The sequence below is a fragment of the Acomys minous genome, assembly GCF_964271855.1.
Source record: "Acomys minous genome assembly, chromosome: 1".
Taxonomy (NCBI): domain Eukaryota; kingdom Metazoa; phylum Chordata; class Mammalia; order Rodentia; family Muridae; genus Acomys; species Acomys minous.
The window spans coordinates 89,887,239-89,900,281 of NC_140483.1; the positions used below are offsets into that span (position 1 = coordinate 89,887,239).

General features: G+C 43.0%; 1 long non-coding RNA gene across 1 annotated transcript; it reads right to left on the bottom strand.

Moving 5' to 3' along the window:
• Positions 1–1,591: 1,591 nt before the first annotated feature.
• Positions 1,592–11,941, bottom strand: LOC311607841. Its single transcript, XR_014782769.1, has 3 exons — positions 11,867–11,941; positions 5,669–5,713; positions 1,592–1,682 (listed from the first exon to the last, which is right to left on the bottom strand). It is a non-coding gene; the product is annotated as an uncharacterized lncRNA (long non-coding RNA).
• Between the last annotated feature and the right edge of the window lie 1,102 nt (positions 11,942–13,043).

A 13,043-nucleotide genomic window follows, 5' to 3' on the forward strand; every position in this document is an offset into this window, starting at 1 on the left:
ACCATTAGGAGGTTCAAATGAGGTGGTAAATGGGAAGGTGCTTTGAGAAAGTGAGGTGTTCAGACTAAGGGAGGCTCGCCACGACAGCCTCTCCTGGCTGCTTGGGCACTGCATCTTCTGCCTGTCTCCTCGCCACCTCCTGACCCCAGAACTGTCTAACGAGAAATCTAATTTGGAGGAGTTATAGGTCAAGAACAGAGTACAGTGTCTGCTATCTAAGTGTTCAGTAAACATAGACGCTGTGCGTACTGTCACTTCTTTTGTACAGTTCACCACCACAAGCCACTAGATTAGAAAGCTTGGTTCTAAGTGGTGGCACAGAGGCTAGAGAGGCTACATGGCTATGCCTCCTTCGACAGCACACGCTGCCATCAGAAAGCGACTGCACGTCCACTACCTAAGTTTCTAAAAACCTCCTTGGAATCTACCCCTGTCAACATGAAATTGCATTTTACCAGAAAAGTGGACGAGCAACAGTGATCTATGCTCCCTTTGAAGTTCTGGCTGAGAGACCTCTCTGGAACGTTGTGCTAGTTTTCTATTCAGGATAGCTGGAAGCATATGGCCCTAGTACCTGTGTGTAGCGGACAGCATGGCCGCCAACAGGCTCCTCGCATCCATGGGTTTCTGATACGTCAACCTAGGTTGGCTCAGGAAAGCTGTCATGTGATGAAGGAATGTGCTTTTTATTGCATTCGGTAAGTTATGTATGTTATTCAAACCATTTAGGTCTATCTTAGGGAAGTCATGGATTCCTTTCTCTTCTTCATGTGATTATGTTGCACATATACATATGTATAGCTGTGACACACACACACATGCACGCACGCATGCACGCACGCACGCACACACGCACATATTTGTAATCTTGGTTCTTGCCCTGCCCATCCACACACCATTTTAAGAAAGCGCAGGGAACTGACAGACATTGGAGGCCTCTACCTAAGTTCCATTCAGTCTGTTCTGGGACCTCCAGATCCCACCAGTCATCCCACTGGGCAGCTTAGTTTTGTGCTTTTCTCATTTGACTATTCCTTCCCGCCCTCGTGCTAGAGACTGGAGTGCAGCTGGAGGTTTCCGGGGCAGCCCCGGAGCCCTGATGCTTTAGCTGAATTGCAATTGTCCACGGAGCAATTAAACTGAGATTGCTCTTGTGCAGGATATGCAAACACTCTAGTCCCGAACTACATCTTCACCAGCCCACATCTTTTATTTTTTATTTTTTCCTCCACGAGACAGAGTCACATTATGTAACTCAAACCAGATACAAAATACACACGATCCTCTTGCTCTTTTTTACAGAGTGCTCGAACTATAGGAATATCTGCCCACTTGCCTTTTACTTAGAGATTCTTAAAATAAAGAAGAAACATTAGTGAAACATCACATCTAGAGCAGTAATCTGTGGGTTGCATATCAGATGTTTACATTATGGCTCATAACAGTAGCAAATCACAGTTATGAAGCTGCAGCGAGATAACCTTATGATGGGAGGTCACCACAACACGAGGGACTGTTCTGAAGGGTTGCAGCACTAGGCAGGTTGAGAACCACTGGCCTGGGTGATGTCTGTGGTTGATAACACAGACTGGTTCCTGCTGTCCACCTGCATTTGCGCAGCGCCCCAGTGCCTGTTCCTGCTTCTGTGTTCAGGTGCTCCGTGAAGCCTTGCCGAAACCTGACTGTGTCAAAGGAGAAGAGACATGAAGCAATAGTCTTTCTAAAATTCTTGAAAGACCTAATTTCTACTTTTTGATATCAAAACATCTTTTGCTTTCATCCTAGGAACATCTGTTGAGAAAATGGTACTTCAGAAGCGGAGGAATATTTGAATGATACCATCCTGCGTCACACAGCAGGCTTTTGTGTCCAGTGATGATATATGTTCTCCTGCCCCCCCCCCCCCTTTTAGGGGTTTAGAGTTGACTCTGTCCATTAGTGTGCCTGCCTGCACCGCCTCTTCTCTACAGGAATCTTAAAGTAAACATGTATCATGGATTAAGTGAGAAATGCTTCCCCTTGTTCCCCAGTTGGTGGCGCTGTTCAGGAACTTTTAGGGGTTTAGTTTTGCTGGAGGAAGTTTACTGCTGGAGTAGGCTTAGCGAGTTTAAAACTTTGCCCCACTTCCAGCTTTCTGCCGACTGATGCTTGGGATTAGGATGTGAACTGTCAGCTTCTCGCTCTACCTAACACGCCCGCCAGCTGCCAAGTTTCCTTGCCACGAGGGACTCTTCTCCACCAGGAAAGGTAAGCGCAAGCAAAGTCCTTCCTGGACGAATTGCCTTCGTCATAGTGTTTTACCACAGCAACAGAAAAGTGACAGAAGTTGGCACCTTGGTTTTAGGGAGGAATGTGGAGGATTTTCGAATTTCGGATTAGAAAAGTGGCAGAATGTTCTAAGCATAATTTAAAGGGGCATTCCAGGAGAAGTTTGGAAGACAGTGGTTCTGAAGACAATTCAGACCATGGAGGCCCAGCTCAGATGGTTTCAGAGGGCTGCGATATTAGCAACTGGGCTAAAAGCCACTTCGGTGATACTCTGAAAAATAATCTGGCTGCACTGCCTCTGACAAGATCTCTAATGTCCAGGTTTTGATCACTCCCCGTTGGCGGAGAGGTCCTCTGGGAACACAGAAGAGGAGAATGCAGGCTGTCTGGATGAGACCTCATGGGCTGTGGTCAGACGGTGGGTGAGGAGGACCCACCTGTCAGAGGTGCTGGGCAGGGGAATAGATTGGAGGTTTGAGGATGGTTGGAACAGGAAGAGAAGAGCGAGCAGATTACGATCTGGATGTAATGTGAATTAATGATGATGATGATGATGATGATGATGATGATTTTAAAAAGACAAGAAAAAAATTTCCTGAAATTAAATGAAATAATAATCTAATTGGCAGGGAAGATTTTAAGACATTATTGAGTATGCAGCTTTGCAATTATTGATTTTTTTAATTTTAAAAATCCTTTAAAAATGTCCTTCTTACAATGCTTTTTAATGTATTACAGTTTATTCATATTACATCCTGATTGTTATCTCCTTGCCGTCTCTTCTAGTTCCCGCCCTCCCTCTCTTTTCCTCCCTATTCACCTCACTTAGACCTCTGACTTCATTTTGCTAGCTGGTTTTGTCAACTTAACACAGCTAGATCCTGGGAGAGTAGAGAACCTCAGCCAAGGAAGTACCTCCCTAAGATCCAGCTGTGGGCAAACATATAGGGCATTTTCTTCTTAATGATTTATGTGGGAGGACCCATTCTATCGTGAGTGGTGCCACTCCTGGGTTGTCAGCTCTGGGTTCTGTAAGAAAGTAGTCTGAGAAAGCCATGAAGGGAAAGCCAATGAACAGCACTCCTCCACAGCCTCTGAATTAGCTCCTGCCTTCAGGATCCTGAGCTGTTTGAGTTCCTGCCCTGACTTACTTCAGTGATGAACAGTGACAAAGCCTAATAAACCTTTTCCTCTCTAAGTTATTTTGGCCACGGTGTTTTCTCATAGCAATAGTAACCCTAATGAAGACAGTGAAAATGCATAAACTGATATCCAATAAAAAGGAACAAGCAAGGCGGAAAGAAATACAAAACATATAGTTTGGAAACATAAAGACAACTAGGAAACCAGATGTTACAGTTAAGGCCTGGGCTATGGGAGATCCTGTGGTGGTTAAGAAACAAGGTTGGTGCCTTGTGATCTTCTCTGCACTGGAATGAAGAATGCTTTCAGGGAAAGACCCTATCAAGCTAAGCTTCCACGTTGTGAGAGAGCCCAAGACGTTGTTGACTCCTAAAAAGTAACTGGTAAAAGGCACTACGGCTAGGGATGTGGTGGGGAGGCTGGGCCCATTCTTGGCTGGTGGCTGAACCTGGTAGTATCATCCATGTGATACTGGCTTTAAAGGCATGAAGGACATGGAGTAATTGGGTCAAAGATCCTTTCTCTGTGATTTTAGAAAATTGCTGAGGTCAGGCATTGTATGGTAGGAGAGTCCTTGCAGGAAGACCCTGACAGTGCATGATGCTGTGAGAGGAGGCCATTGCACAAAGCTATGAAAGTGAACTTGGTTTGCTGTGGACACCATAGGATGTCTGAGTGTTCAGAGTGATGGGATATCTAGCAAGGAGGGCTGTGCACAGGGAGATGTGCGTTGCAGACAGAAAAGTCAAAAGTCAGAGCCACCTAAGCCTTGGATACCAGACACAGAGCTACAAACTGTGGTGTTTGCCATGGTGGGCTTTGGTGTTACTTTGGTCTAGCATCTTTTTAGTATACCCCCAGTCCTGCCTTTTTGAATGGTGATGCATATTCTGTGCCATTATATGTTAGAAATATGTAACTTTAGAAGAAATTACAATTAAGAGATTGTTTTGAGTTTCAAGAGAGACGTTGGATTTCTAAAGAACCGTGGGGACTTTAAAGTGGGACTAAATGCATTTGGCGTCACACAACCACAAGCCCATGGGCCCAAGAAGTAGAATGTGGTATCTTGACTGAGAAATGTCCCTGATAGGCTCTGGCATCTGGATACTTGGTGTCCAGTGAGTGGCGCTGTTTGGGGAAATTTAAGTGGGAGAGCCTTGCTGGAGGAAGTATGTCACTAGAGGTGGCCTTTGAGAGTAAAAGCCTAGAACCATTTCTCTAAAAAAAATGTCACCAACTATTTCTAAAATTCTTGAGCCCCTAGTGGAGGAAGCTTTGAGCCGTGTGATATGTCTCCAAGGGTCTCATCATAGATATGCAGATGAGAACCTTGTGTGGCCTTTGCTAGACTCTCGAACAGAAGCTAACATGTTTTCTCCTGAGAGCCGCTGGTATATTCTGCCCACCCTACGTCTACCACTCTGATGGGGCTGAAGAGCTTCCCAGGAAAAAAGCCATTCCAAGAGAAGTTTTGGATGCCAGGGTTTGGCTTAATGTAATATCCTCATTGTCATAGGGTTAAGGCAGTTCTGGTTCAGGGTGTAATTGGTGTTCATCCATATTTACTACCTGTAAGTATAGTGGAGATAAACATAAACATAAATGTGTGGCGGGCATGGTGGTACACGCCTTTAATCCCAGCCCTTGGGAGGCAGAGGCAGGTGGATCTCTGTGAGTTCGAGGCCAGCCTGGTCTACAAAGTGAGTCCAGGACAGCCAGAGATCTGTTATACAGAGAAACCTTGTTTCAAAAACCCAAATCAAACCAAACCAAATCAAACCACATGCAAATGTGTTTACATATGGGGATTTTGAGGTACAGAGCACAGGGCAGTATTGTTTGGGGTTAATGTGTCAAGGAGACACTAAGTTGGGCAGAAGGGTAATTTCCATTTCATCATTAGCTAGTTTGGGCCATCGAGGCACTTCAGTCAGGAAAAAACAAGAGTAATTGGTGTTTGTTTCCAGAAATATTGGGTCAGAAGGGACAAAAGTAGCTGAAAGCTGGGTATAAGAAATGAATAGCAGGATGAAAATTAATGCAAAGAGGACAGTGGACAGGATAAAGCTGACAGCACAATAACCAGAATCACACGGATAGAGAAAAAGTAAGGCAGAATTTCAGGAAGGGATTTGGGAAGAAATACGATGGCAAGATGAAAGCAGCAAGCTGTACTGGGCTTGCAGGGGTTGTTTGAAATTAGAAAAGATGGTATTAGTGAAATTGCTCCGCTCAGAAGTAAAATCAAGCTCACCTTTATGCCTGGAACCATCATTGGTCACACAGCAGGCTTTTGAATCTGAAAATACAAATGCCGTTTTGACTTTCTGAGCTGACACTAGACTTCTATGAGAGGCCACTCATCAGGAGCCTGAGTTTTTCTTCTCTCGCTTCTTTCTTGTGATATGTAAAAATCAAGTTACACAGAGCAACAATATCTGAGACTCTCTGCCTCAAATAAATCAATCAGAAACGAGTATTGACAATCTAATCTTTGTCGTCTTCAAGAGTCCACTTTATTAAGTAAAAGCAAGTCTATCGGCAGATATTAGCTGTGGTGTTTTTGTGTGAGGCTTGATAGAAGGCATTATCTCTTCATATAGAGTTTCATTTAATCAGATTTTCTTTATATGCTCACACAGGGTTCAGGCAGAGATCTGGAGCTTTCCCATCTTCAGGAAGAAATAGGATCCTACCTTGACTTTTTCAAACATGAGAAACCACTGGTCCCTCTGAGATGCCTTAGAAATATTTGAACAAACAAAACTCTAGGCTTGGGAAACATGTGCACCACACAGGCATCAGAATGTCTGCTATTAGACAGCCTCTGGGCCCAAGCAGACCTAGGCTTTCTTTTCAGTTCAGTATATACCTGATCAGCCATGAACCCAGTAGAAAACAGCCAAAGGGCACAGTTTACTCAGTGTAAAGCTGAGGTGGTAATAGAACCTGCCAATTCTGTGGAATAAACACAATGAAACACACAGGCCACACAGACACACAGGTCAGACCCAATACAATTAGGGTTTCTGTTCATATAAACTCTGTTAATAGGAGCAACTGAAACAATGAAAAAAACCTGCCTGTTTATTAAAATGAAACTACTTTGCTGTGTATAGTATGTTGCTTTTCTCCTAACTCTAAAAAAAGCTACTTAAGGAGGGAAGAAAGAAAGAAAGAAAGGAAGAAAGGAAGGAAGGAAGGAAGGAAGGAAGGAAATGCTTGGTTCTTAGTTTAAGGTGAATACTATCCACTATGGTAGGAAAGGCGTGGCGGCTGGTTCTGTTGGGGGCAGTGAAAGCTGGTGGCATAGCTCATTATATGGTGCTGGCCAGGAAGCAGGTGGCTCAGATAGAAGAGGGCTGGCCCCACAGGGGCATGTTTGCCAACTAGCCTTACTTCTTCCAAGTTGCTCAACCTTGCAACATAGCACCACCATCTGGATGCCAGATGCTCAACCACAGGAGCTCATATGTGGGTTTTCTGGGTGATGTCACATTCACAGCATAACACAGAATTACACTTGTAAGGAAAAGTATTGGCTTAGGAGCCCTGAGACCAAGTTCTCGGCACAAAAGAGATTTATCTGTTCCAGAGGGACAGAGGTCAGGAATAAGGGACAAAGACCAAAGAGGAAGAGGTTGATGCGTAAGACAGCAACAAAGGAGAGAGGAGAAAGGGGGCACGGGACAGGGTAAGGGTATTTGTCTCAAAGTGGGACAAAGGACTGTGTCTCCATAAAGAGGAGATAAACACGGACCATAAGCAAATGACAGTTTATAAAGGTACAAGGGGAAACCCTGTGTTAGAATCAGGTGTTTAATTTTAATTGGGCATGTTAATCAGATGATCCAAAGGGGGCGTTTTATTGGTAGACTTTAATACTTTCATAGCTGGACCTTGGTAGTCAGCCTCAAGAGGAGGAAGTGGACAAATAAGGGAACAGACTGCAGTGGCCAGCTTTAGGAACGCAATCTAATGATTTTTAACAAGGCAGAGGGATTTGGAGAGAAAGGCAAAGCCAGTTAGAGCCATGCTTGCCATGGTGCAGCTGCTCAGAGTCCCTTCAGCACTGAGAGCCCTAAACCTAACAAATGCACATTCAACTAGGGAGACACCAACATGGACAGTCATCAGGGATATCCATCTCTTCATCCATACACACACACACACACACACACACACACACACACACACACACATATACACACACATATGTACATACACACACATATACACACAAATACACACACATATACATACATATACACACATACATACACACACATACACATACACACATGCACACACACACACATGCACACACACACATACACACACATATATACACACACATATGTACATACACACATATACACACAAATACATACGCACACATACATACATGCACATATACACACATATATACACACAAATACACACATACACATATACATACACACACATATATACACACACATATGTACATACACACATATACACACAAATACACACATATACATACATATACACACATACATACACACACATACACATACACACACACATGCACACACACACATATACATACATATACACACATACATACAAACACATACACATACACACACACACATACACACACACACATACACACACACATACACACACACACGCACACACACACATGCACACACACACACACATGCACACACACACACACACATATATATACACACATATGTACATACACACATATACACACAAACATACGCACACATACATACATGCACATATACACACATATATACACACAAATATACAAACATATACACACATACATACACACACACATACACACACACACATGCACACACACACACACATACACACACATGTGAGAGAGGGAGGGGTGTAAGTGGAGAGTGAGAGAGGAGCAGCTTCAGAGAAAAGTATGATGCAAGAGAGAGGCAAACAGTGAACATCACCATCAGCTTTTACTATTAATAAAAGGAAAGCAACCAAAATGCAGGAATTTCCACCCAAATTAAAATTTTATAGATTCAGATTTCAGCCTAACATTTTTCTGGTACCTGAAAACTTGCAAGTGTTTCTGCAATGATTTCTCCCACTGTTGGATGGGTCTAAAGAAACCTTCATTTTGGGCTTCATTGTCTTTGTTGCTCGTACACATACACCTTTTGTCAGTAGGAGGAAGTTCCCAGTTGCAGGAGAAGTGAGATCACCTTCAAGTAGCCTGTATATATAATCAGGAGGACTTGCAGGACTTAGGTGAGGATTCCAACTCTACTATTTCTTCAGCATCTGCCATTTTAGTGTCTTCTGATTTGAGCCCAGTAACATCTTCCCCTTTTCAGTTCCTTGGCTTCCTTGTCTCTGTCCCCATAGCCCCTGCAGTCACTACAGTCACCCATGTTGGTGAGAGGCTGAGTTGACAAAGTCTACTGTTGCCTGATCCTAGGGCACAGCAAAGCAGTTAGCTGAGATGGAGGAGCCAAACCATACATAGTGAAGGATGCATGGGTGGAGCTTCATCCAGCATAGGCAAGATGAGGCAATGCTACCCATGAGTGCCTAGAGGCCTCAGAAAGATAAGGGGGCTGAGGAAGTCAGTGAAGATCAGGAAAGCCATGGCCTATAGAGAGGAAGATGTGTGGATGTGTTTAAATTTAATGGAAGTTATGAGGTGAATTCCTGGAGAAAAATTGTAAGCTACTTCCAAGTTGTTTGGTAGGCAAAGGAAAACAGTCTAGATTAGTTTGGAGGGTGTTCGAAAAGTACATTGTAGGTTTGGGTCTGTCACTAGGGATGACGTACAAAATAACATTACGTATTTCTTACGACAAGTAGATAAAACACAATGTCATGCTGTCCTCTTTCAAGAAGAGGAAGGCATGCCACCAATGCAGGCTGTTGTCACAAACCTCATGAGGGGAAAGTCAAAAGGATTTTCATCCAAATGGGATTCCCCTGCCTTTCTCCTTTAAGCAAAGAAGTTTATGTAGTCTCTGCCAGGGTGGTTCTCCCAGGCCTCATCAACTGTTGGTGAACTCTGTGGCAAAGTTCTCTGTGATTTTGATTATAATGTAAGTTTATAAGCCATCCAGATACAGATAAATGCACATATAAAAAGGCTTGAATAGTCTAGAATATTCTAGTTATTCATCTTGGCAATTTTGTTTTACAAACCTGGAAAAAATCCCTTGAAGAACAGACTATCATCAGTTTTGTAAGTGGGGTATGTGTGGAGTGCTTAAAGGCTATTTGCCAGTGTAAAAGCAACTGCTGTCCTAGAAATAACGTAGTAGAAGCTGACACCGAGAAGCCTGCTGCCTCAGTCTTCTTCCCACTCATGTGCCTCTCTGGAACTCCACCAGACCGGTGCTTCTGGAGCTTGTCTCTTCTCTAACCCAGACACATCAGGGACTCCTCATTGGCAAGTGCCGTCTTCTGCCGTTCCTGACACAAATAGCCTCAACTCTCGCGATGCCTCAGAGACCTCATGTTGTACAAAGAAGTTCATGTCTCATGTTTTCCCAGAGTTCACTCTACCTGCGTTCCTTGGTGCAGGTAAAATGGTGTCCGTCCTCTCAGAAGCTCTTGAAGATTCCCGTGCCCAAATCTAGCATGATAGCTCTCGTCTCTGAACTATCAGAGATCTTTTTATTTTATTTTTTGGCTTTTTAAAATTATAATTCATTCAGATTACATCCCGATTGTTATCCCCTCACTGTATCTTCCCGTCTCCATCCTCCCTCCCTCTTTCCCCCTATTCCCCTCCACTAGACCTTTGACAGAAGGAGACCTCCTCCCCTACCATATGATCACAACCTATATAACACCCCTGGGAGGTCTTTTCCTTACTTATTCCATCCTCCATAGTCCTGCCTTCTTCCTTCACTTTCTCCTATATTTACCCTCCTGTGTTTCCTCCCTACCTTATAAGCACGTTCTACACCCGCGCGCTGTGTGGCATGCGAAGTACACAGTGACAGACCCTCCCACGCTCCGTGCCTGTTACAGTCTAGTTGAGGGGGAAATGATAGCTACCAATCAAATAACTGAAAAGCAGATTTGGAATGACAGAGTGACCCGTGTAGGGTGCTTTGGTCATGGAGATGGTGCCGATGCGGAATAACTTAGGAAGGTACTGGCAGCGTACAGAAGCCGCTGCCCTGCACTCATGTAGCCAGCCTACCCCCTTCCCCCACCCCCACCCCACCCTCGACCCATACACACCCGAATGCCCAAACTCTTCTAGAGAATTCATAGAAAAGGAAAAAAAAATACATCTTACTTTGGGGGCAGAGATCTATCTTGCAGATAGATGCCCATCAGCAGAACTTATTTTTTCATGCTAATTATTAGCTCATTCACCACTTTCAAATTGTGATTATTTTATTACCTTTTTCTTCTATAAACCCTTGTTTTCATTTTTGTTAAGTGGGAGAAATTAATGTTGCTTGTCCCTGGGCTCCTCTCCATGTCAACAGTCCACTGATCTGTCACCAGAACAGCACTTACTGAGATCCTGTGGTGCTGATAGGCATGGTGCTAAGAGCTTCGAATAAGTTATCTCATTTAATCAAAATAGAAGCTGCATAAAGAAAGCCAAGGAAAGGGAGTGGAAGATGCTGGTCTGGATCTTTAATTCCAAAACTGGTGCTTCTGTTCACAAAGCATCATGCCCGATCTGCTGTCCTCACAGGAGCCCTGTTAGGGGAAACGCCTCACCCATAGGGATCCCTTACTAGAAAGATGTAAATCAGGTTGCCATGTGGAGTCATTAAGTTCCTGAAATACAGATTCTTCTTCTGAGCCTTTGAAGATTTAACTCTTAATTGTGAGGACCTAACTCAATGTAAGTACAAAATTTCACAGTCTTGGTCATTGGCAATACTTCCATGTTATTTTCTAGGTCTCATTGCTGAATTATATTATGCTGGTTTTGTTTTTTTAGCATATATATATATATATATATATACATTTTTAAATTTTTCATACACTATATTTTGATCATAGTCTTTTCATTCTCACAACTTTCCAAAACCTCCTGCCTTCCTATCTCCCCAACTTTGTGCCTCTCTCTCACTCCAAAAAGAACAAACAAACAAACAAACAAACAAATGAACAAATTCACCAACAAAAGCAAAAGAATGAAGTCAAAACAGAGTGAAGGAGGATAAGGTAGAAAGACCAATTATTAGATACTGATTTGTCTAGCGAATGACTTAAAGCACTGCGTGTACTGCCTGTTTCCCAAGCCTGATTACACTTGTCACCTGGAGCAGAGTGGCCTGGAGGAATTGCGGAAGCAAGGGTCACTGTCCTTAACAACATGCAGACTGCTGCATAGGCATCTGTAAAATCTCGCTTGCTTGCCCTCCCCTCGCTGTGGTTATAGAATACAAAATGAGCATTCAAACCTGACCTGGCATAGCAGCCTTTTAGGAGCTGCCTTGGCTTCAGTCCACTGTTGGATGGCAGCTCCTCTCTTCCACTCTCGTGGGTGTGCGGGTGCTCCTTTCAGAAAGATTACTACAGCAAAAAGAAAGAACTAAAATTTTAATAAGACAGAAAATACCAAGACAGAACAAGAAGCAAATAAAAAACATGGAAGTGTTTTGTTTGTTTCATTGTTGTCATTGTCATCATTGTTGGTGTGTGCACGTGTGTGTGCGCGTGTGCATGCGTGCGTCCATACGAGTGTGTGTGTGCACGCATGGGTGTGTGTTTGTGCACAAGTGCAAGTGTTGGCCAACTACTGGGCCTGGGGCCAGTGTGATTGATATAAACAGTGACTTTTCATTGAAAAAAAGCTAAAAACCAATTTTCCCTTTCCCAGCAGATACCAATTTGCAAAGGGCTTCTGGTTTAGAAACAGGACTTTGTGTCTTTCTGTGTTGGGTCTTTGTGTGGTTTTGGTACCAGCATAATAGCAGCTTCATAAGAAGAACTGGCAACTGTCCCTTCAGTTTCTGCTTTTTGAATAAGTTGAGGAATATTGGCGGAGCTCTTCTCTAAAGGTCTGAGAGGATTCTACGCTGAATCTGTCTGGCCTGTTTGCTTTGGGTTGGGAGGTTTTAAATTAATGCTTCTACTTCAATAAGGATGATAGTCTTTTTAAGTTGTTTGTTTCATCTTTATTTGTCTTGAATAGGTTATATATATATATCAAGGAATTATTTCACTTCTTTTAGGTTTTCCACTTTGGTGGAATGAAGATTTTAAAAGTATGTCCTTATGGTTCTTTGCGTTTCTTTGGTGTCTGTTGTTATGTCCACCCAGTATTTGTACTTTTATGAATTTGGAGCTTCTTTCTGTGTCTTTTTGCTAACTTGTCTAAAGGCTTGCCAATCTTGTTTATTTTCTAAAAGAACTCACTTCTTTGGTCATTGATTCCTTGTTTTTATTTTTAAGTGCTTTTGTTTGTTTCTTTTCTTATATTTGATTGATTTCAGTCCTGAGTTTGAATATTTCTTCATATTTACTCTTTTTGGATATTATTTCTTCTTGGTTTTCTAGAGCGTTCAAGTGTGCCCTTCCGTTATTAATATGACACCTTTTCCCTCTTGCAGCTTTTAATATACTCTTTGTATATATTTAGT